The 27,094-nt window shown below is 40.0% G+C and overlaps 1 long non-coding RNA gene across 1 annotated transcript; it reads left to right on the forward strand.

The window, feature by feature from the left end:
* The first annotated feature begins 10,057 nt into the window (after positions 1-10,057).
* On the forward strand, positions 10,058-11,972 carry LOC125490325. Its single transcript, XR_007267597.1, has 2 exons — positions 10,058-10,903; positions 11,655-11,972. It is a non-coding gene; the product is annotated as an uncharacterized LOC125490325 (long non-coding RNA).
* The last annotated feature ends 15,122 nt before the right edge of the window (positions 11,973-27,094 follow it).

Consider the following 27,094-nt stretch of genomic DNA (forward strand, 5'->3'; position numbering starts at 1 on the left):
CTTCCTTATTATTCCTGACTTGTCCGAAAGTTATGGAAGGTATGTACCTATACATATATATAGGTAGGTATTTATACATATGGATACACAAAGTGCCTCTTCGAAAGCAATACTTATAAGTAATTATTGATCAAAATCTTGTTATTGTCAAGGCAATATTTTTAACATACACTAGCCGAATGGATGGAACCAGTGAAATACTTTGCAACAATATTTAAAAGCTGTAAAATGTAGAATATCGATCCAGGCCGCTGGGGTTCAGGTCTGCACATGCTGACTAGGGTATGTAATTCTGGACTGACCTCAGAAATGCAGCAGCCGACCCTGGAGCCTCGAGGATCTACTCAGTCAGCCCCGTACGACGACACGGCCTGCAACACCTGGCGCGGCATCTAGTCCTTGGAACGAGGAGTGGTGCTTGAAGGGAAGATAATTTTACTAAATATCTCAGCCTCATCAGCTACTGGAAAAGATTAGATGAAGGCGGTGACACTGGCGGATAACTAAGTATTCAGTTTTTCAAAACATGATGCAGGTCACTATATTCATATTCTAGATTGACAAGTAACACACAGTCTAATTTTGTATTCTAACTAACTCGGCGTTTAACGAGTTCCTGTGCAGTCCTACTAGGAAGGAAAGTTATTTTATAAGCCTTTGCACCGATTTTGTGGGCTACTATCATTCTGTATCATCATGTGTGAATATTATGAGCTCTGGCAGCATTCCTTCGTAGATGACATCAATTAATAAAGATTGATTAACACAACAATAACAATTATAATAGTTGATAAATGAAACCCGACTAACATGTCTTAACTGGGTAAGTAAATGATCAGTCATGCCACCAGGATAAGTAAAATGTTCAGTACTTCATATGAAAAACATTAACAAGGTCACCTTTAGGTATGTTCGTCAACACTAAGGGCAGGTCTCGGCCAAAACCTTAAGGCTTCGCCTTGTTGCAACTTCAAAGGTACGTAGGTAGGTACCTACTTACATTGTTGTAGGTTCGATTTTGAAACCATTAAGTCAACCTAGATAAAACAAAATAAAATAGCTCGATTAAATAACGATGGTACGTAAAGATGTTAGTTGTACCTGATCAGACTTGATGCAACGACAGCCAACATAGTCTATGTCTCTAATCTGTGGAAGCAACAATCATGGTGGGAACATGGACAGTTGGACGAGCCACCTCGAGCCTGACTTATCAACCAGAACTGACAGTTCGCCAACAGCAGATAGCTTGCGGCTATCTATAGGTAAACTTAGGTAGTTAGCTATACCCAAGAAAAAGTCCTTGGACATCGATATGACAGTGGAACGGCGAATAACTGTGACATTCTTTAAAACAAAAAGGCGTGTTGTTGTTGTTGTCCAGCTAAGGAAGGTTACTTACTTCAGCGACCTGGTATTGCATTCTGAAAGAACTGCGAAGAGTTAATATTATAACTAATAATTATTACTTATTTAGAAAGTTTTCAGCAAACTCTAATAAATCAAGCAGCTACCACGTCACCGCTGCCCGGTTATAACTCTGTACTAGCTTAGTAGATATATATACCAGTTCTAGCCTTCAGCTAGAGGCCAGAGAGCTCCTAAATGAGATGCGAGTACGAGCATGACACAAGTAATTTTTTTTTTACTTGGTAGGTAACTAGTTACGTAACTAACTGAAAGATCCATAAAACAGTTGAGGATTACTCAAAATGGAATTGTGAAAACGGCACGTCTGCATCTTAACCAGTCAGTCTAAGTAGTTTCAGCAGATACAGTGTTGAAAAATAGTTATGAAACGTTTGCGCCAGAATCGAATTAAAAATACATTTTCATTAGAGAAGCCGTTTAGGCATGAATAGGTACTTTCACCCTTTGGATTGTGCTCCAAATGATGACCTTCGAAATTCATAGAAATTTAATGACGACTGCCATTGTTTATTATCTAGCCCCGTACATTGAGTAGGGCTGCGGCTACACGTGATGTGATTCACAGTACACTGTAGGTATATGCATGTTCCCAGAATAGTGGAAGTTATAATTTTACCAAAAGGTAGTCGTCTCGTGCAAGAGCACCGTTACTCGATTTATTCGATACACAACTAGTAGACAGCTGCTGCGAAGGAGGTTCACACATTTTTCAACAAAGAGCTCGGACACACACTCACAATCCACTGGGACATAAGGAAGACAGCTAATATGGTGCCACTCAGAAACCGCGATGACACTCCGATCATGATCACCCGACAGTAGGATCATAATAAATTCGGTAACTTGTGAAGCGGTATGGTATAGCAACAGCGACTTTCACGAAATCAGGAATTAGCTCAGTGCTTTTAGGTTGAACACTCGCCGGTGGGATTCACTTTGCTCACAGCCGAGAAAAGAAAAGACTCAAAGCTGGAATGTGCCGATGTGTCATGACACTTAAGATTGTCTGGGGGGTCACTTTATATGACGAAAAACGAACTTTCAGTGCACTGCGGCGCGAGCCGCTCTATCTGTTTGTATGTATTAAACATGCCGATTGCACGACAGCTCTCGTTCGTTCGTTTCTCATCAGTATAGAGTAACGCTCCTGTACTTACCGTGCGTCACCATTCCCATGAGCAGTCCTATGATCTTTAGGCAGTTTAGAACAAAAGCTGCATTAGACAGTTTCTTCAGCAGAGACATCGAAATAAAAAATTGATTGCACAACTATCCCCAGGAGCAGTCTACAGGTCACTTTGGGCAGTTCAGAAGAAAGCTGCTTTAATAGAATACCCTACCTCAGCGGAGGCATCAAATTGAAGTGCTATAACACTTTTAGAAGCGGTGCACGTTACCCGATTTGTCGTCATCCATGCCGATGCGGCTACGGCGACTGCAGGTGGTTACTCAGGCTTCGTTGGTGTGCCCTTGTATGGCTAACATGACCAACCTTGGCAGTAAACGTTCGTCTGCATATGCCAAAATCATTGATGAATAGCGCACGTTACTCGATACCTTCTAAATAAGTCACTCATAATGATGGCTGATGATGATGATGACCGTGCTAGCAATAGTGCAGGCGGTTCCACTGAGCATAAAATCTCTTCCCAGACAGGGGGCGTTTGGATCTGGCAACCAGAACAGGAGTGCCAGGTGTGCGCGAGAGCGATGCAGGTGGCACAAAACGGTGGCCAGGGCCAGGACCGGGTGTACAGCCGCCAGGGCAGGAGTGCATGGCTGGGTCTATGCAGCGATGCAGGTAGCACAAACCGGTGGCCAGGGCCAGGAGCGCAGGGCCGGGTGTACGCTGCGATGCAGGTGCCACGAGACGGCGGCCAGCGCAGGAGCACAGGGCCGGGTGCAGGTTACACGAAACTTCAATTTCACCGAATCGGCCTGCCTACCCTCAGCGGGTAGGTACCGGCGGATCACATTACTCGCCGCACATGCCACAATGTCCCAACATACTGAAACTCGGAGCCTCGTGCTTCCTGTAAAAAATCCTATGACGGTCCTGGAAAGCTCCTGTTTGTAAAGCCTTACATAAGCTATAATCAAGTGCATTATTGTATAAGCAAAGTTTTTATCAACTGTTTTCTAAAAATATTAGAAATTGAGGGTAGAAAAATATATTTTTAATTATTTTTTCCTGTATAAAATTAACATATGCTTTACTTAAAGCGGTCATTAATGTAAGTATCTAGCTCAAGCGCCACTAGTAGGACCGGAATATGTGATCAATCATCACCACGACTATTGAATCGGACCCTACTGCGTGGGATAAAAACCCCAAGCGCCGGAGCATTATGACCAGTGGCTGAGCTTTTAAAAGCAGTAAATAATAGCATTTTACTCACGGCTTATCAACTCAAACCTTCGTTGCGAAATCCTCAGCAATGGCTGCGTGCGCAGCAGCCGGCAGGTCCCGCTCCCCGACGCCACGTGTCGCGGTGGCCGCGCCCCGCGCCGCCTGGTCCGCATCACGCTACAGCTCCCGGCAGCGAGGACTCCGCAAATTCAATATTATATTTTTCCCCGTCGGAGCGAAGCCGACGAGAACCGTGGCTACATTGAGCCATTTTGCCGAAGTGTTCACTTCAAAAATCAAAAACCAACTGAGGCGCGCGGGCGACTCACTCTATTTATATAGGCACCCGCACCTTGCAAATTAAAGGTGGAGAGAAAAATGGACTTTATTTAACTGTCACTGTGACCCATATGATGCCGAACACGGAGAAAGTCGAAACGCCATATCTCACAATGTTTAACTAGGTTTCAGATAGGCTCAGACTACATAATATAAGATTTACATTGATTTACGTACATTATGGTCAATCAGAATGGATAGAAGTAAACGTAAAGTAAACTCTTTATTGCACAAATATTACAAATAAAAGTACAAAGGGTGGACTTAATGCTAAGAGCATTTTCTGCCAGTCAACCCGCAGGAGGTACAAAGATAAAAAGTACGGGTGTGCAAAAACGAAAAAAAAAGATCAGTATTATTTTGATACCTAGGTTGATATGCATGGGGTATGATAACTGATAACATTCAAGTCTAAAAGTGCATTAAGTAACTAAATAACTTAATTATAAGCTACTTAATTTAAAAGTATACTTTCTTGGTCCCCGTGAACCTGTAAACCTGTAGGTTTCATTAATACAGAAGCTGCACAGGTAGAGTGAGGAGTTGTATAAAATATTCACCTACTCCGCGGCTCCGCGCCGCATACAAAGCAAGAATTTCACTGTGACTTCAAAACCGAGACGCGGTCACGGGACTCACGGGTAATGTACTCAAGTGAATATTTGGCAGGTTTTGTAACTCAGTTGATGACTTGCTGAGCGTTTTAAAGTGAGAAGCATTTATTTACAAAAGTAACAAGGGTTGGAACAATGATGAAGAAGGCCGAGGACCTAGTGTTGTGGCGTTCCTGAGAGGCCTATGTCCAGCAGTGGATGAGCTGACGATAATGATGATGGAACAATGATATGGTAGTACATAGTAGGTAGGAAGTATTTTTTTTGGTGAATTAACATGGCAATGTTTTTGTCACCTACGCTATGTAGAGGTATAACATGGTATCTTTTAACGTAAATTCAGGTTTAAATAATATATAAATTAAATAAGGCAAGTCTTACTTACCATCAGCATCATTTGTTCCATTCAATATTACTCCCTTATTTTTACAAAGTATGTAGATACTCTTATAGGCCACTTTTTATTCACCTACCTGGCTTTTGTGGAACTTTGCATATTCAAATAGGCAGACCACAGCAAAGCGCAACTTTTAGTCGTAAAATATTTTCGTGGCTCGTGGAGGTTTTGTTCGAAACCACAGACAACGAAGGACCAACCAGCAAAAAGGCTGAGAAACGGAACAATAGAAAATGTAGACATGCCTATGTAAAATTAAAATCTGTACTAAGTATTATCCATTGTCATGTTAATTATTATACAAAGGGATCGTCCACATAACTCATGTTAATATATATATTATATACAAGTATGCATAAAATTTTAATAAAATTGTACTATTAGTAGTAAATCTGCTATCTGTTATCTAGCCTTGTTTGCACTAGGCTATTATTTAGTCAAGTGAAGATAAATTTAATTACTTACTTATTGACTAAATCACATGCTTCTGTCTAAAGACACGTTTGGTTATTAGCCAATAGCAAGTACATTATATAGTACTAAATTACTCTTCACTAGACTAAATTACTAGCCTAGTGCAGACAAGGCTTAAGAATGAAGCGAGATCCGTGTCTACCATGTTTTATCTTCTCCTTAATAGTGTGTTCTGAATCGAGACAAACACAAAACAAAGAGCTCTACTGTCCAGCGGAATAGGAATTGTTTCAGAACGAACATACTTGTTTTTGAAAACTGTACTGGCTTTAATGTTGCCTTTTGGTTTTTTAATCCTTTTGAAGTTATTGATGGCTATTTAATACTGTTGACTTCGTATTTGTATTGTTTTATTAATTTAGATATTTATTATATAAACGTCCTACGTTTACAATGACAACAAGGTTATAATTAAGTTACATAAGTTGATTCATGGATATTTCTCCACGTACAGTCAGCTGCGTAAGTAGCTGTAGACTTTTGTACCTTGTCATACTCACAAACTGCTTATTCAAACATTGACAGTTTGTAGTGTAGGTAGTTTGACCAGGTACAAAATCGTATAGCTACTTATGCAGCTGACCGTACTCGATAATATTATTATGTTGTAATGTTTTTCATCTAGCATATTTCATAAATGCTATACTTAACTTACTGTAATCCGCATAGGAGTAGTCAGAGATGACTCACACGCGAGCCCGATTTTCACTGTACCTACATTAAAATTAATACTCAAGGTATAGTATCTGCAGATTGGAATGAGTGGAGCACCTAGGGTATATAATGCCATCTAGAATCTAGATGTGCACGTTTCCTCACGAAGTTCACCTTCACCTTCCATTCATCGCGATGCCTGCAAATACAGTTTAAACTCACGAAATTGAGGGGAATATTAAATCACAATTCTCTCGGCATCAGCACTTTCTATTCATGACATTGTCAACGTTCGATCGGGGACTGGCGCCGTCAAGTCTCTTCAATCTTTCTTATTTTCCTACTTAACAGAGTTTTATCTTTGTCTACCATCTAAAACTGAGGGCGAGCCATTGAATTGTCGGGAAGATTAATGAGATTAGGACTTGCTGTTTATGTAATGAACGTTTTGGGTCAGAATTTGCGATGACTAAACATGTAGCAACTTCTAACTTGGTATTTTATTTGTAGATAAGATATAAAAATCTGTATCTGAAAAAGACGGACAAATGTTTCAAAGTTTTTTTTTAAACATTAAGTAGGTAGGTACTTATTGTATTATGTAAAACCAAATATCAGTTTAGTGATTATGAAGCTATAAGTTTAAATTTAAAAAACGTAACACTGTATTGTATTAACTTTGTAAAACCAAATATCTGTTTTAGTGATATAATATCATGCGATACAGATGGGAGTTCAACATACATAAATATCAGGTAAAAATTACGTAACCGTTAAAAAATTGAAAAAGTTTCTATAATATTCTCGTTACTTCGCTCGTAAAGAACCTATGTACCTAGTGAACAATTGCATCATTATTGAAATGTGACGTCACAAACAGGCTAGAAACTGCACATTTTCTTCAGCTAAATCATAGGTGTTGAAGCTGAGTCGGTGATTTGTCTCTCTCTTTAGGGAATAAAAGTGTTGATAAGAACGTATATAGAATGTAGAAATTTAGACCTTGAGGATATACACAAATTTCATATTTGAACTGAGATGCAGGGACTAACACATTGTTTTTAGATTATCGTGTGAACTTTCTTGTCTTCTATCTTTTGGGTTACAATTAAGTTAGGTTAGGTAGGTAACTACGTAAATTTTATAATATAAGTATATAGGTAAAAAATTATTTTAAAATAGACTCCGAAAAGCATAATTCTTTATTCATATTTCAGTTAGGTACAATGTTACAATAAATACAAGTCTCAAAACCAAATAAGTTGCCATCTCAACGAAAAAATCATCATTCGTAGCATTTTTAGTGAACTAAAATGAAAGCCGCAAATAAAGCAAAATATTTTAGATCTATTATGTATGCTAATATATTTTATATTGCTAGAGAAAACGTATTTATCTCTTGATTCTGGTAGAGGGAAAATGTATCGTCAATTTGAACACCATTGAACTCTACATCTACAGTGCCTACCCGACGCCGGCGTTTTTCAACAAACGAACTTTGGCAGCTGAAAGCTTTAATGAAAACAAATGGACAAATGCGGCTTACAAACAAATAAATGAAAGAACCTTAAGGCGCTAGCACAATGAATACAGCAGCCGCTACACGAGTCGTCGTGGATAAAATCGTTTAATGCGAGTTCCACCTATCACAGCGTCATTTTTATGGCGAATCGCGATATAGTGACGTATATCGTCGATAAAAAACCCGTGTAGCGGCAGCAGTTCTTTTATGGTTCATATTATGTCATCATCATGACCATTCAATACAACGGCAGTGCTGGTCATACAATTGCGTATATAGGTCTCTCGGAAGAATGTTTGCAAGTGGCTATAGTGGACGGCTTCCCTCGCAATGTTGGCAGTTCGTAGCAGCAAACCTTCGCGATTGTTGGCTTTTTGGTATATAAATAATAATCATTACTCAGTTTAGGTTTCAACAAAGCTAAATTCTATTTGTTTCTTTCAGAAATGCTGCCATTTTACAATAAAAAATAGGCATTTAAAGGAAAGTTGTGATCAAAGTCGTAACTATTACCAGTGTGAATGCCTCCTTATCCCATGGGGGTGTGGGGGGTGCGGGGGGTCACACGGTGAGCGTCAGTCGAGCGCCGTTCAGTTTTGACTCTAGACAAATTAAATCAATTACAACGACACCCACCGCTTTTTGTCCAAACGTATCCACTTAAATGTCCTCCATTTGTACGTATTAAGACTGTGCCGCTCTTTCGTATAGCTTCGTGAGTAAGGATTTTAAATTTGGAAATTTTATTTTAAGGACCTCAATTATTTTTACAAAGCATTTAAATATCCTAGTTTTTTAATTACGAATTGTCTTTTCCATATTCCGCAAATACTACGTAAATAGGTAGGTATGTACCTACGGTTTATGCATGAAATACTTCTCAATAAATAAACTTATCGAAAAGCCCCCACCGCAAAGGTAACGATTTTAAGTATGAAAGTAGATAAGTAGCTGTAACACAAATTCTGTTTTAACGTGACTGATGGCTTTCCCTCGAAGTATTTTAACAAAAACAAATTAAATCAGTAGAATAGAATTGACATAAGGGTAAGGCATCGGTCACACTGCAAGCGAGAGTTCTGCGTTTCGCGCGTTCTCTGTAACCTATGCTATGTGGTGGCTTAGAATCCTACATACAAAAAACGGTTACACCGCGATTGCTTTCTTCGACGAAATGCTTGACAGCGGTGTATCCGACGCCTAAAAGTAAATTTAGAAAACTTTTCGGATTTACTTTGTTTTTGAAGTTTTACGGCATGTTTAAAACACAATAGTATGTAAACAAAGTGATAGTAGTAGGAGCGGTGGTAGCTCAGTCGGGTAAGCGCCCACTTCTCACGCAAGAGATGCGGGTTCGAATCCCGGCGCTGACATGTACCAATGAGTTCTTTTAACTTAAGTACAATGTATACCATCGCTCTTACGGTGAAGGAAAACATCGTGAGGAAACCTGCATATCTAGATTTAGCACATATAGATATGTGAACCCACCAACCCGCAGTGGACCAGCGTGGTGGGAAATGGTCCAAGCTTAGGAAAGCAGTTTAGACCTTGGGGATATGCACAAAGGTTCCACTCGAGAGAACCAGGTGCAGGTACTAACACCCCACAGAGAATAGAATAGAATAGAATAGTGATAGTAGGTTTTTTTATTTTTTTTTGAGATTCATTGATTTTGATTTTTGTTATTTTTTTGCACTTCCCTACTTTCTGCTCCTGAACCTCCTGCAGGTTGACTGGTAGAGAATGCTCTTAGCATTAAGTCCACCTGATTGTACATCTACTTTTGTAAATTGTGCAATAAAAGCATAAATAAATAAATAATTAAAATTAACAGATAAGAAATAAAAGGTTATATTTTTTAACAGTATGCACCGTTTGTTACATTATTTAAGACGAAACAACAACCGAACACAAAGATTTGCGTAATGGAAGGAAAAAGTGAAAGGCTCTTTTGACTTTTTTGTGTCTATTTAAGAAGAAGCTTTCGAAGATGATTTAAAAAGGGAGGAAAGAACATTTACACGTTGCTTTGTATAGAGTTCTTTGTACATTCTTAACTTTAATATTCATGAGTGTATTTTGGGCTCTTTGCAATATAATAATGGTATAGTTATATGGGACCCTCGACCTTCAAATGATATTCAACCTAATTATAATAAATAGAACATCAATTATGTTCGTTATTTGGCATGTACCGTGACGGAATTTAAATTCATTCAGATCACAATGATTTTAACATAAAATAGATATACTGTACATGGTCCAAATAATATTTAAGTATGCAGCTATAAATTAAGGATTAGCTGAGTAATAAAATGTAACTATGATTTTTATGGCCACATGGGAGAAGAATAAGTTTACGACTTTTCTTAGAATACGTCCACTACCACGCTCCGATAAGGAACAATGCTCCTGCATTGTATAAATACTCCGACTGGAGACCCAACCATCATTCTTCACTGTGAGGCCGGGACTACCTGATCCCTTCAGCTCAGGTTAGAGCTGTAATAGCCAACAGAAAAAAAGTCAATATAAAAAAAACGGCCATTATTCTTCTATTGACCGCGGCATAGACGTCAAATAAACGTCTCATAAAAACTGTGAGTTCAACTCCATACCGGCTATTCAACCTCCCTGCACTCTGCTACTACGAGGACCAATCAGCAACTAGAAGTTGGACTTCGAACACCTGAGTCATCGCATCGACAGTCCAATCATCGCATCAAGAGACGTTGAGCAACGTAATTATTGGTTTGGAACCCAGGAGGAACACCGTCAGACCTCTATACAACTGAGACCCGGACATACCACAACACTGAGACGAATCACCCACCAACATTTAACTGTCGACTATCAGGACGTGGCGCTGCTCAAGCAGTATTGTCTCAACAATAAATGCACAATGAAAAAAAAAACGGTGAATTAGAAGTGATTGAAACGGCAAGAAAAAACCGGAAAGAAGAAATCATCCAGGCCAAGCGGTAACAAACAGGACAGCACGCAGAGGACCTGGTGGAAAGGGCCGAGGCTTCTTCAACCTACCTACATCACCGGGCAGCAGAACTAAGGGAACGGAAGCACAACTCGTCTGGTGGTGCCATATCGTCATCATCATCACGGTATTTAGAAACGTTGCTCTTCAGGCTAAATCATAGTTTGCATAGCGTATTACTTTTATTCGAGTAAAATCCAGAGCGTTTAAAATCCTCAAATTAATTTTAGTTTTGTAACACTTCTTTTGTATGATTCTTACTAGATTAAACTTTAATTTTACTTAGCATGTGCAAAGCGCGAATAATAACATTATAATACCTATCTAGTTATATGGGAGCAATCCTATGATAGATTTCAATATAGAATTATCATAAATTGATTATTAATTATAATGTAATAAGATGCCCTAGAAACAGATTCTATATTATTATAATATTTTAACCATTAATTATAACATTTAATTTGGCATGTATCGTAACTGAATTGAGTTCTGATCACAATTATTTATACATTAATTTAATATTTTATTAGACAGATTGGCACATGCTCAAAACAGTTTTTGACTATGTATCTATAAATCAGGAACTACGAATATGTAACTAGGATTCTTATTACCTAAGCCGAGAAAAATAACTTAACGACTTTTCTTGGAATAAGTAATGGCCACCATAAGCTCCGATAAGAAAACAAGGCTACTTGTACTGTATGATATGAAATACCTTAGCGTCCATTCTCATCCTGAACTCTGTACCGATACAATATTTGTTTCGATTTAAATAAAAGCTTCACCAAATCTTGAGTTTGACTCCAAATTGGCCAACTGCCCCGTCGTTGGTAAATTCAGTTACTTCAACCCTGTCACTCTTCTACTTCTAGGACCATCATCGGCAACCCCTGGAAAGCGGACTTCGAACATCCGACTAACCTTCCACGGTTCTACGGGTTTACAGTCCTTGTATCGAGCGACGTGTCAGTAAAATTAAGATATCTGTAAATCTTTGTATGAAAGCTGTATATAAAGCTGACTTCGTTGAATCGTTATGAACTGCTTATATAATATAAAGAAAATTTGTAACAGTTTTATTTTGCAATATATTGTTAATTCTTAGTTAAAAGTAGGGTTAGACAATTTTTAAAAATATTTTTTTGTCATGATAATGATGATGATTATTATAAAATAAAACGATAGATTCAGAAGGTTTTTTATTAATGTACTTCAATATTGGTTATATATTACACTAATACAATAAAATAATACGTATCTACATGTAAGTATGAAAAATAATTAATATAAAATGTTTCATGTAGTCAACTATTATAGTAATGAATTCTTAAAGTACAACGTTACCACTTACAAATATTTAAAGTAAACGCATTGTGCAGTTTCTAGTTTCGAAAACGGTCCCGTGCAGCGGGGTAAGGATGTTCAGCACAACAGCCATCTACCCATTGTAATAACGAAGTTGTTTTTAAAATAATTACAAATTTATTTATATACGCTATTAATATAATTCATAACATACGCTTACGTACTTACAACAGGAATACAAAGTGACTGTAGCCGTATGCAGCCGTGTTATCACCCGCCGCCACCGCACAACTTTTTACTGTCCTTTTTTCAACCACCTGGTTGTACACAGGGCGCGCAGAATTTATCGCCGTCTACTGCTGTCCGAAACACGCTGTATATCTGAGGTCTGAAAACAAAGGATTGTGCAGATATGCTCTCCTTTGTTTCCGAAAAACTGTAGATAAAGTTTGCTAGCGTTTGGCAGTTTAAACTTTTTCGGAAAACGATGGTGTGAAATTTGTTTAAATTTTGGATTGTTTTAGGGAGCCGTACCCAAAAGGTACCAGTGAGAACCTGTGCCGTTCATATTTTCAATAGGCAGATAAATAAAAATACATATATAGACGGGGCAAATTTTCATTGGCTCTTTTTCTGTGTTTGTGTTTCCACTAATCCTCCAAACAACAATTAGAAAACTATCGTACAATAATGTGACAATCTAATTAAACAATAAATTCATACCATGAAAGGCAAAACACACAATAACACGTAAAGCATAGCCGAAAGTCCGTTTGTCATGAATAACACAATGCCCGACTATCCCAACGTTTCATGGCACAGTAGCAACAAATTGCGTACTATAGCGCTCCGATAAGATCACTTTTTGCTAATCACGAGGCGAGCTCAGCTCATACTGGCCACCCTAAATTATTGCCACTACATGCTAATGCATCCACTATCTGATCTGGTTCGTATTCTGGATACTCTGCAGTTGTGTGCACGATCAGGCGAAGGTTGAGTTGTGAATGTTGTGATAGACCAGACCGGACCAGTTTTTTGTCGCACTCGCTCACGAAGCCGCGCGATGTGAGTGAGCGCGACGCAAAAAAATTGTCACGTCGTCGTGGCGTGCGGGTCTTTTGGCCAGGTGCTTACGCGCTGGGCCTTCTAGAAGCCAGTTCCTCAAACTTTCATTTTGCAATTTTATTCGCATTCGTCGTCAAGAACATTGAAATAAGGCATGGGTGCTAGGGCTATTGGCGCTATTCAGCCCTATATAGGCATAGACTTAACGCTATTGATGCGTGCGAAAGAATTAATTTTATATTTTGATTTGACGAAACCAAAATCTATGAAATTAGACTACATTTTAGTAACCAAACTGTTTTGGTGCCATGAGCGTAAAAAGCTTAAAACCTATATCATAATTTCGGTAGAGGTTAAAAATTGTAAATTGCAGAATAAACATTCATGTTAATCCGAATCTGCACGGCAAATTGCGATCAAGATAGGTATCTATTAGCCGCGTATTGTGCACGTACATTCGCGTAATTAATGTGAAACAATAACATTTGCAATACAAATATTAATTATGGAACAAAAAGTAATTAGTTTTTGAGTGTATGGATGTTAAGATCTGTTTTTGTGACTGTATTAATTTTTAATTTGTCTCCTGCTAGATGATTCTCTAAGAAAATTGAACCTACATCCAAAGATTGTCAATGATAAAACCTATGAAAATGTCACTTTTTATAATAACTGTATAGCTGCACGTAAAAACTCATAAAATGTACCTACCCAAAGATTCTTTTAACAATTTCCTGACTTAAACTTTTGTTTTAACGGATTTAAAATTATTATGTAAAACAAAAGTTATGAGCAACCGACCGTTTGACAAGACGTCGCATAGGTATTTTCCAATCACCTACAAGGCAAAGGCGGGACTCAACTTGGGAGTTCCTCATGTAATCCCTTAAAGTGCTAAAAGTGAGAAAATAAGGGTTCAGTTTTAAAAGCTTTCCAACTGACTTGCCTGTTGGTCTAAGTGACGTTCGATCTCAGAATAATAACGGCTTTGCACTTAACTATCGATGCTCCTTCCTGTAATATAATTTGGTTGCACGAACAGTTACATGACATTGCATAGTTTACATTATCCCGATTAGGAGAGGTTTTAAGTTCAATAGATTAATTAAAAACTTCATTAGACATACCTACATACCAAACTCAAGCATAGCATTCAAACTTAGATCACAATTTTCGATCTATGTAAACCAATTGGAATCCGTTACATTTAATTACCCTCAGAAAAACCCTCAAAATCGATACATTCGCACCTTCTAACCTCCTTAGACCACGGCCCTCGACGGCAATCGTATCTGGCTTTAAATAAATAACAAGGGAACTAGCAGACGGCACCAGCCGGTTCAATTCCTTTCCTTTTTTAATAACAAACGGTGTCCAGGATACATTTCTGTAAAGTGGCCCCTGCGTAGCGTATCATTGTCCAATAGACTGTAATTTTCTTACTTGAAAGCTGTATTGTAAATAGCAATACTGAGGTTGAAGTATTGGAAAAATAAGTGTGTGCTTTCGTGGAAATATATTAAAAACTACTCACACAGTAGGTATTCAAAAAGTATGTTAGGTTTACTTATCATTGTGTTGTCTTTTGATGACAAACCATTTTAATTTAATACTTTCAAAAGCTATATATTCTCCAGACCGTGTTCGGTCAGTGTGACTGCGAGCTTCTCTCGTGTGCTCTCTGGTGGCTGTTATAGCCTAACTTATTGACGAAAGTGCGACCGCATTGACGGCAAGTCAGCACTCCTCCGACAACATTATAGAATATGGCTCTCGGTGGTCTAGCCTTGAGCTCGTCACGCTTGGCGTCGAGATCTTCTCTCCGTTTTGCCTCGAACTCAAAGACCTTCTTCTGCACGGTGAGCCTCCACTCTGATCGGTTCTCAGCCTGCATCTCCCAGTGTGACGGATCTATGTCACACCTCTTCATGTGACGCTTTAACACATCTTTGTGCCGCAGGAACTGGCCGCCTTGATTGCGCTTGCCTTCCTGTAGCTCGCCGTAGAAGATGCGTTTTGCGACTCTCTCTGTGGACATCCGGGAGACATGCCCGCACCAGCGCAGCTGCCGCCTCATCAGATATGCCTCTATTCCGCCAACGTTGGCCCGTCGTAACACAGCCGTGTTCCTTACGCGATCAGACCATCTGATGTTGAGTATGTCACGAAGGCATTTAAGATGAAATCTATCCAGCACGCGTATATGCTTGCGGTATGGGCACCAAGTCTCAGAGGCGTAGAGGAGGCTGGGCAAAACAATCGCCATGTATACCGACACTTTTGTAGCCAACTTTAAGTCATGCGACCGGAATACTTTGACCCGTAGCTTGCCATACGCTGCAGCCGCTGCTCCGATCCTGTTGTTGATGTCGGCGTCAAGGTCACAATTCGTTGTTATTGTGCTACCCAGGTACTTAAATTTATCCACTTGCTTCAGTGTGTCTTCACCAAGTTTTATAGTAAGTGGCACGTCGTCATTACCATGTGTGTCCAAACTCATGACCTCCGTTTTTTTCACACTGATCTTTAGGCCAAACTTACTGCATGACTCATTCAGACTGCTCATCAGCTCTTGCAGACCTTCTGGGGATTCCGCCACGAAGCACAGATCGTCTGCATACATTATCTCCGACACTATATCGTACGATACTTTGGTCCGTGCTCTGAGTCTTGCTAAGTTAAAGACATTCCCATCTGTGCGGAACCGAATACGAACGCCTTCGGAAGAGTTCTGTTGAGCTTCACGGACTACGACTGCAAAATATAGGGCAAATAGAGTTGGCGCAAGAACGCAGCCTTGCTTTACGCCGCAGATCACAGAGAAAAACTCTGACTGTTCCCCATTTGCAGTAACACAGCATTCCATGCCGTCGTGCAGGAGCCGCAGTATCCTCACGAACTTCTCCGTGCATCCAAGTTTCACCAGCATCAACCACAAGGCTTCACGTGGTACACTGTCAAATGCCTTCTCAAGATCCACGAAACATAGGTATAGCGGTCGGTTTTGCTCTCTACTCTTCTCTTGTAGCTGACGCACGGAGAAGATAGCTTCACATGTTCCTCTGTTTGGACGAAAGCCAAATTGGGTTTCTGGTAAGATGTTCTCCGATAGCTTTATCAGGCGGTTTAAGAGTACTCTTGCAAATATCTTTCCGGGAGTAGACAACAGCGATATGCCTCGGTAGGAGTTGCAGTCGGAGCGATCTCCTTTGTTCTTGTAAAGAGAACAGATGCGAGAAACGCGAAAGTCAGAAGGCACTCGCTCATCATCCCACATCTGCAAGAACATCTTCCAGACCACTTCATGCAACTTATCACCTCCATACTTGAGTATCTCCCCCGGAATATTGTCAATCCCCACTGCCCTCTTATTTTGCTGTCTTTTTATCGCTACTACAACCTCATCTAGTGTCAGTGGTTCATCCAGCTCAGTGATAGTAGGTAGCTTGGGAATCGAATCGATGAATTGCAGGTCCACTGCTCGATCTACATTTAACAAGTTGTTAAAGTGTTCGGCCCAACGTTGCAGTACGTCTTCTTTGGTATTAAAGTATTCAGTACCATCATGCGACTTAAGAGGAACACTACTGCGATAGGACGTACCAACTAATTTGCGAACCTCATCATAAAAAGCCCCCATCTGGTTTGTGTCTGCTAGCCACTGTATTTGACGGGTTTTCTCTTGCCACCATGAGTCCTTTGCTTCTCGAGTTAGCTTTCTCAGCTCAGCTCCACTTTGCTTGACCAACTTTGCAGTGTCGGGTTGTGGTCGCTCATTATGCTGCTGGCGGAGGATTCGGTGTTTCTGTATCGCCTCAGCCAATATCCCATCATTCTCGTCAAACCAGTCTTCATGCTTACGAGTTCTTAGACCCAATGTTGAAGATGCGGTATCCAACATGCCGGATGAGAGGGTTTGCCACTTAGCAATAAGGTCATCATCACTAACCTCAAACGACTGCAGCATGTTATTCATCTGCTCCGTCAGTTCCTTTCGAGTTTCTTGGCTTTCCAATTTCTCCAGGTTCATCCGCTGGAATTTTGTTCTCTGAGGTCTTCGAGGAGGGTGCAGACGAATTCTGAGCTTTGTGATGACAAGCCTGTGATCTGTCCAGCAGTTGGCACCACGCATAACTCGCGTAATGAGAACTTGCGAGATATTCTGTTGTCTGACTATGGCGTAATCAATAAGGTGCCAGTGCCTCGATCTCGGGTGCATCCATGTGGTCTTGTACTTGGCTGGAAGTCGGAACATAGTATTAGTGAGGGCCAGATCAAATTGGGCACACAAGCTTAGCAGTAGTTGTCCGTTACTGTTCATTTTTCCAATTCCATGCCTACCAAGGACCTTAGGCCAAGCTTCGTGGTCTCGTCCAACGCGTGCATTAAAGTCTCCCAGCAGCAAGATCTGCTCTCTGGGACGAATCTTTACAAGAGTCTGCGTGAGTTCCTCGTAGAACTTGTCCTTGATGTCTTCCTCGTTATTCATTGTTGGCGCATATACGCTGATCACGTTCAGAAAGTTGTCATTATCTAAGTGTAGTCGTAGTGAAGTAACGCGGTCCGAAACGTGAACAGGACACTCTTCAAGTTTCCTAGCTATTTGGTTTTTAACCGCGAATCCGACTCCAGATCTCCGGGGTTCTGCGGCAGCAGTCCCTTTCCAAAAAAAGGTATAACCGCCGCCGTGCTCCACTAGCTCTCCTTCATCAGCCAGGTGAGTTTCGCTAATGGCAGCTATATCCACATCATACTGACCAAGCTCTCGAGCTACAATGGCGGTTTTACGCTCAGGGCACTGGTTGCCAGCACGATCAAGCAACGTGCGTACATTCCACGCACCGAATGTCATTGTTGATACTTTCTTTCCTTTTTCTTTATTGTGTTTTCGACCAAGAGTTGAATGATGCGGGGGTAGCCGTGGCTACTACCACCAGTGTTTTTGGGGTAAGCCTTTTTTGGGGCACCTTTTCTAGCCCTTTTCCCGGCTGAGCGGGGAAGCAGTGCCACCCTAAATAGGGCTGCTTCGACACTCATGGTGCTGCCGAATCCCCACTGTTACCCCGTTGCAGTGCAGAAGCGACCACTCTCCTTGAGCCGCCTATGTGCAGACTCCACCAAAGCCCAGTGGGCATCACCACCAGACCTCTCTGCTTCGTCCATCGCCATAGGACTTGAGTTATCGGAGTCCATTGTCAGTATGCAGTCAGATGCGCAGGAAATATTAAAGTGCACAAATGTACGCGCGAACACAGGTGCACTCTCTTGTCCTTACTCTTCTTTATCCGATGGAACGGAGAGCCGATACGATCAGAGAAGAGCTTGGATGCAGTGTCTGCCCAATGGTCTCTTAGACCTCCACCATTGGCCTAGGCCTTTCACCATGCCTTGCTGCTCGCCATGTCCGCCAACATCCGTTGCTTATCAGCGTGGGTTGCCTTCTTCGCCGAGCAGTCTTCATGCACTTCGCGGGAGATGTCCGCGTCTAGTCTGTAGCGACCACCCTCTACCAGGTTTAGCCCACGAGTCGACGTGGTTTACCGGGGTGTGGCCGCTGCGTGCACAACAGCTGCTTGGAGCCACTGGTGAGAGATTGCATGCCGCCTGTGGACCAGTGCAGGCCCGCCGCCCTAAGAAAAGAAGGGCCGACTGGCGGGACCTGAAAGGTACTACCACTAGACGCCATACTACACCCCTTTCAAAAGCTAAGAACAATGTATTCTGCGCTTATATTACACGGTACTTGTATAAACAAAAAATTGAGTTTTATATTCAACACCGAATAGAAACAGAATAGATTTCCTAACCTAAACCTAACAGGAATTTAAAAAAATATTACTGAAATTAATTTCATTTTTAAAATCCATGACGGAACCAAATACTTGTAAGTGAGAGCGATAAACAAAACACCTTGGAAATAATGGAAATTCATTTGTTGTTGTCTCTAATAATAGGCACTGTCGACTGTCACTTTGTATTCAATCACTTCATTGCTTGGGGAAACCTGAAATACATATTCACCCTACAATTTACGTCATATCTCATCAATTAAATAATAACTAACACTACAAAGGTAACATTTTCTACTCAAAACTATTTTATAAACACAATTTCGAAGTTTTTTAAACCAAATTTTATAAGCAGTAATAAGTACAAAAAGTGATGCATGTGATTAAAATGTATACCTATAAGAGAAAATTATCGAAGCTATCATAACGTTCATATCATAGTAAGTAGAGATAATATATCTACCATATGTACCACATTTTACAAAAACCTATATTCGGATGCCAATAACACCGAACTTCCTGACATAGAATATACATGCCCCGACACCATCCCACCAAAAACAGGACAAGAAGTTTACATAGCTCTTAAGAGTATGAAGTACGACAAAAGCCCAGGAGAAGATGGGATCACCACCGAAGCACTGAAAGTAGGAAAAAACACTCTCATCCCTCATATAACTAACTTGTGCAACACCATACTCTACAAAGGCCAACTTCCTGTCAAACTATGTCATGCAAACATCATTCTTCTCCACAAAAAAGGTGATAGGTCTGATATTGGAAACTATCGTCCAATTAGTTTAATTTCGCACATTTATAAAATATTTATTAAAGTCATAGAAAACCGTATTTCTGCTAAACTAGACTCCCATCAACCCCCTGAACAAGCAGGATTTCGACCTGGATTCTCTACGACCGACCATCTCCACACCCTAAATCAGATTATAGAAAAACACAGTGAATTTAACAAACCTCTTTACCTTGGTTTTGTTGACTACAGCAAGGCCTTTGATAGCATCACCCACAACTCCATATTCACAGCATTGCAAAACCAAGACATAGACCCTACCTACATACAGATACTGAAAAAGATATATAATAATAGCACTGCAGATATCAAACTACAGAGTCCAGGTCCAATATTCAATATACAGAAGGGTGTAAAGCAGGGCGACCCGCTGTCTCCGAAGCTGTTTACTGCCACACTGGAACAAATCTTCAGAAAGCTAGCGGCCTCGTGGGAGCGGAAGGGTATAGACGTTGGTGGCAGAATGCTAACAAATCTACGCTTCGCCGACGATATAGTCTTGTTCGCTCCGTCCGCATCAGAATTGACACAAATGCTACAAGACCTTAGCACGGCGAGCCTTGAGGTGGGGCTGAAGATGAATAGGTCTAAGACACAAGTCATGACCAATAGCGCCAAAAGTAGGGTCGAGGTAGACGGGCAGGAAATAGTATATGTCGATGAGTATATCTACTTGGGCCAGATAGCATCCTTCGAAAACAGGCAGGACAAGGAGGTCGAAAGACGCATTACCAACGCCTGGAAGAGCTTCTGGTCCATGAAAGATCTTATGAAGGGCACTCTCCCTCTAACACTCAAACGCCAACTCATCGACATGTCTATACTGCCTGTCCTAACCTACGGTGCACAGACTTGGTCTCTGACCGAACATCAGAAGTCCAAACTCAAGGTTTGCCAAAGAGCGATGGAGCGTACTATACTTGGTGTACGAAGGATTGACCGAATCCCGAACACCACGCTACGCTCCTCGACTCGTATAACTGATGTGGGCGCACAGACTGCGAAGCTGAAGTGGGCCTGGGCAGGCCACGTCTGACGCATGCACCTGGACCGGTGGGCCAGAATTGTCACCGAGTGGGTGCCCAGTGATGGACGTCGGCGACGCGGAAGACCCAGACGGAGATGGCGGGACGACCTTGACAAGTTTTTACCTCAATGGCCGAAGGAGGCACAGGATCGGGACCGGTGGTCAATTTATAAGGAGGCCTTTGCCCAGCAGTGGGACACTAACCAGGCTACATAAAAAAAAATAAAAAAAAAATAAATCATAACGATGATATTAAATTGATACAACAAAAAGTCGTAGCGCTACGAACTCACTACGCGGCATGCTACGAAACTTTCGTAGCATTCTCGTAGCGTATCTTTTTGTCCAACAATGAAGTATGGCATAAAGTTTATTTGTATTGTGTTTCATTACAACACCCATCTTTTGTGTGTAAACGAACAATAAATAACAAGAACAAACTAGCAACCTGTCTCCGGTCTAGGACAACAAAGCCTATACCTCCAGGTAGCATCTGAGTTAACAAATTAGCCTATTAGTAGCCTTTAAAACCACATCTAATTTGCTTTCCCCTTTGGGTCGGTCTATAGTCTATACGGTAAAGACATCATCTAAAATATTTGTCCCACCATAAAAAATAAATACCCGTTTAACAGGTCCTTACCACAAAATTAAGTATATATATAACGCGTTTCATAGCCAAGTTGAAGTCTTAAAAACATTGTGTCTTAGTTTTTATGGCAAGGTACCAACGCGTTTGGACTATTATTTCAACACTATCATACATCACCTACATTACTTCTGACGGTACCGGTGTAAGGGTCGTCTTTCTGAACGTTCTCGCCAACGCTTATCGTGTTAAATGTTCTGCTCCCATTGTATTTTACATTCATTCTGCCTCGCCTGAGAACATGTGAAAATATAGTGGAACAGGACCAGATGAAACAATTTGGTAACTCTTTATGCTTTCTTGCGTTTAATATCTCAAGCACGGGATTTTTGTAACAGGAAAACATCTAGCACAAGACGAATAAATATATTCATTCTAAGCTATTATGTACAATGTACATACGTCATGTAAATACGATTATTGGAATAGTTTAATAAACGACTTCATTATAAATTTAAAATAAATTTACGTTCGTATGATTTCTAATCTAATCGGTCATAAAATTACAGTTCATAGACCTTATACCGCAACGCCAATGCAGCAAATAAATACATTTTCAAAATGTAAAAGTTCCACTGACATAGCGAATTATCTAGTGAGTGGAACTTTTCATCACTCGCGTGTGTACTTCTTAATTTGACATCTCGTCCCGTCTACAAAGTTGCAAATCACGCTGCGGCTACATACAAATCAGTATTCTCGCAACACCACTAACATTAGTAGGTGCCCATTCCGAATGTGGATTGGTGCCAAGTGCCGGCAACTATCCGCAAACGGGAGTTATTTGTTTACCATCCTGTGGCTTGTCTTTTGCGCAGTGTCGCGGAAGAGAAAAATGGTTCCGAGCTTAAGTCCCATTCGTTAATGAGAAATTAGCGAAGCGAATGTTTAAAAATACTTTTTAAATCAAGGGGATAAATTAGTTTTTTTTATTAACAATGGATCATGTTATAAGTGGAGTTTGAATCGAAAATCATACTCTAATTAATATAAGTCACAAAACAAGGGCAATGACGAAATGCTTTCTAAAATTTACATAAAGTAATCCTTGTACTTACATAATAAACAGGCCAAAATCCAGACATCTCATTGTTATTTACATGACGCCTCGAACAGATCTTTGTGGTGGAATTTATGAATAATAGCCTCTGGGCGAAGCGGGGAAAGTAGGGGGCAGTAAGGGAAGGGGGGGGGGGCATAAATAATACTGGACCTTCGCCTGAAATTGATAGCTGTCCCAAACTGTCTTCACCTCAGTGCCCAGTATTGTTTATGAGACTAAAGGTGTTGTTATGTGAGAAAGGTTTTTGATAATAATGCTTACTCTACGTACTTAGCAGATAAAATGTTTTAGAACAGTACTATGTGGAGAAGCGGGTATTTTATGTGGTATTTTGTGTGGTTTGTGAATAAATTAAGTTGTACACGTTTCTTTTTAGAGCATAATCTATTATTGCTCCTTGTAATATAAAGCAAGTACCTAACTAAGCAAATTAATCCCTTACGATAAAAAGTTTTTTCAATATAAATGTCGTAATATCTGTCACAAAAGAAAGTAAAATGTGCTACCTACCAAAAAAATATCTCCTTTAGGTGTTATCGTAGTACTCTCAGCTGTAAAGTCTCCCAGACACAACAATCAGTTGTGAAAGAGTGAAGCAATTTAAATACAACAAAGAAAGAGGGAGCGTGACAGAGAATGCTAAGTATTTGCTAAATGCAGAGCGGAGAGATTATGGCCCTAGAGAAGAGCCCTGTGGAGCCCTACTGGCAAATATTGACAATTCGCTGTTTTAATGCCGACGTCAAACAGACGACGATTTGGGACGCACTCTCGTTATGGTAGAGAATGCTATTTATTACTGTTTGTCTGTGGGCAGTAGTGGTAGGTAACATTCGTTGAGGCTATGATTAAGACCCAGACCTTACACCCGAGTATGACAGTTTCATCCGATTTGTGTAAGAATAACAAACAATTAAAATTGAAAAAATCTAACAGCAGGTACTATCAAAAACACGCCAAAAAAAAAAGCTGGGTGTAAGTCAAAGTTTGAAAATAAGAAAAGCGTTTGATAGTCAACTGACAGCTTTTAGCATGTGCCTAAGTTTTGATGGTATGGCCCTAATATTTTTGAATAATACTGTATACTTTAAATACGTATTACGAATAATGAAATTATTCGTAATACGTATTTTTACGGATTTCAATATCGTAAGTAACTGGAGGAACCCCAGTATGATCGATCTGGCGAGATCGCTACACCGCAAATAAGGGGCGTTTTGTTTGAGCCGTGGATCTGCTGTGCTCAGACTTTTTTTTACCTTTTTTCGGCTTTAACTCTTAATGCGAGCAACAGTGTAGGCGCTAATACACAATTTCGAGTGTTTGTTTTGACGCCTTTATTAAAATATGAGTTATGTTGGATGTGTGTATAGTTGTGTACCTATGTTGATAATAAATCCGCCTTTATTTTTTGCTTTTGTATGTGTACAATAAAGCGTTTATCAATAAATAAATAATTTAATATATTGTTGAGGATATTGAATAATCGATTCATACTAAAGCCGGATGCTGATGCTGATGTCGTCAAAATATTCGTATTTAGATATTAAAGCCGTCTTACGAGTCAACTAGATAAAAGACTGGTTTATGAAAGAAATCGCTAAGTTATGTTAAGCATATTCTATCTATCTCCTGAAGTCACTGTGCTTTATAACCGCAGTACCCGCAACCTGGGCATCAGTCAGCGACTGACGTTCATCTGACTTTCCGAACCCACGGTAACCTAGTCCAGGTCTAGTTTTTGTCACCAACAATAAGAATAATAAATAAATATGTGGGGACATCTCACACACGGCCATCCGACCCCAAGCTAGGCAGAACCTGTGTTATGGGTGTCGGACAGCTGATATATCTACACAAATACATAGATAGATAGATACTAAATATAAATATCAACACCCAAGACCCGAGTACAAATATCTGTCTTTAAACAAATATCTGCCCCAGCCGGGAATCGAACCCGGGACCTTCGGCATAGCAGTCAGGGCCACTAACCACTACGCCATTCGACCGTCAAGAAGTAGAGCCAAAACCCATTGTTTGAGTCAACAGCGTAAAATTGCATAGCAGATTATGACATTGGGCCTGCGACCACCCCCGTTGGTCCAGTAATTGTTTCTTTGATCGCCCCTTCCCTGCCAACCGTGTTTAATCTTTATTTGGATCGAATAAAGAATCAGCTATTGAATGGGGACTACCGTTTTTTTGCTCACCAGTTGGCGCCACTGTCGACTGAGGCCAAGAGGTACCATAGCTGTCAAACTTATCAAAGGCGACTTCATCAAATTGGCGCGAAATAAAGTTTTAAAATCTTGAATCTTATAAGCTTATTCATTATAAAATAGCTATCATCATATCGAGTTACTATCCCGCAATGTTGTGCAGATGCGTTATGTTCGGAAAGAAAAGGAGGACATATGTTACCAAGTGATAAAACTGTTCTAAAACAGTGGCTTGTGAAATAATTATTATCCGACAATCTCGTGTTTGTGAAAATCATTATAACCAATTTCAGAAACATAATGTAAATAAGGATTAGGCATTTAATAAATACAATAAAAATAAAAGAGTTACACACTGATTTAACTTTTATTTATCCTTTCCGTTTAAACACACTGCTATACAAAAAATATAACACATTAGTAATCCACACAATGAATGCTGGTTGAGTTGTTAGTTGAAACTAAATAATGGTAGTATAGTATACTAAGTATTCTATTATTTGTGAGGGTGTCAGTACCTGCACCTGGCTCACTCGAATGGAGCCTTTGTGCATATCGCCTTAAGGTCTAAACTCCACTCCTAAGCTTGGACCATTTCCTACCACGCTGGTCCTCTGCAGGTTTGTGGGTTCGAAAATCTAGATATGCAGGTTTTATCACGATGTTTTCATTCACCGTAAGAGCGATGGTATGTACGTACACTGTGCATAAATTCCAAAGTAGTTACTCATTGGTGACAATATCTAGATCTGGAGTTTCATTTTTAGTGTTCACACTGCTATACAAAGTTTCTGAAGGCCACTCAACAGTATACACTGAATCATTTTGTTGTATGATGCTGTCCTCTACGTTTCCAACCAAGTTACTGTTACGGTCATAGTCTTGGTGTCTGTAAAAAGAAAAACATAGCTGTTATCTAAGCAAACAAGCATACATTTCGTAAAAAATAAGTTTGTAAACAGTAAACAAACTAACCTCTGAATTAGCTGCTCTTTGAGACCGCTTATTTATGCGCCTCTTTTCCTTAATTCAGCTTTCAAAGCATGCGCAACTGCACATTCATCGATAAATAATCCATATTTGCGATAATTTCGCGAAGAGATCACTTTTCAACAGGGAAATGAACGAAAATATAATTTATCACGAAGCCCGCCAAACAAATTATATGAAAAGTAAAATGTCACTTAACCTCAGTCAACACCAGCGCCCCTAGCGGCAAATTCACACGCGTTAGCCCCCATTGAAATGCATCTGTGGTCTGTGCGCTTTTTATTATTTTCAAGAGAATGTAAAGTGGAAAACACCTTATACTGTTAAATTATCTATCTAGTCTATGGGAATATCGGGAATGTGCCCACAATTTTTTACGAAGTTGGTAGACGAATCGTTTATTGGGTGCAATATTTGTAGGGCATTCGTGGGTTAATCGACTGTAGATGAACCGTTTCAGACCCATAGATTCCATAATGGTTTGAACTCTAACCAATTCATAGGTGAGTGGCAAATTTGGAGAAGGCACAGCAGTAACTTATAAGTAATTATGATATCTATGGCATAGCCCTCCAAACATAGCCGTAAGTATATAGAGTTGGTATCTATGTCCAATTGTCCATACTGATTAGTTTAGGTGGATATACCCCATCTGAAAATGTACGTGTACCTAAATGTTATGTTGAATACATTATTATTATCTTACACAACAGCAACAATAATTAAAAATAGCAGCCGTAGCGTTATAAAAGGCTTGAGTATAAAAATTGCCAGCAGCTCGCTTTAAGCTGAAGTATTAAAAATATGCGAGTTTGTGGCACAAAGCCTCTGATGCTCGGATGACGCGCATTGTTGGAAACTCCGCGGAAAGCAAACCTTTTGACGTGAATGTATGTATGTATTCACCTACTCACTCGTTGAAACATGGAGTTAAATAAATACCAGGCCATCAAGTCTGCTAAGGAATGGCGGTATGGTTATATCATCTAATCAAAAACGTATGAAATTTGAATACTTTTATGGGATCTACATAATAATTTACTTATGTGTTTATCTTTTAAGCAAATAATAAATTTACATTATTTTGCTAAATACAACTGTAATAATTATAATGTACGGTGGCCTGCGCCTAAAAGTATACAGGCGGAGTTTTTAAAATAGCGATCTCAAGCTCACATGCTGCTCAAGCACATCCACATAAACACCACTGCTACACACATCACACATAACACGTCCCCGGATTTATAACAGATGTAGCTGGTCCCTTCATAATCAGGGATCGCTATTTTAAAAACTCCGCCTGTATACTTTTAGGCCCAGGCCACCATACCTACTAATGCTAAGAAATTAAATACTTAAGCCCTTATTTAGAATAATAATATTTGACGATC

Source organism: Plutella xylostella, chromosome 22 (genome assembly GCF_932276165.1).
Source record: "Plutella xylostella chromosome 22, ilPluXylo3.1, whole genome shotgun sequence".
Taxonomy (NCBI): domain Eukaryota; kingdom Metazoa; phylum Arthropoda; class Insecta; order Lepidoptera; family Plutellidae; genus Plutella; species Plutella xylostella.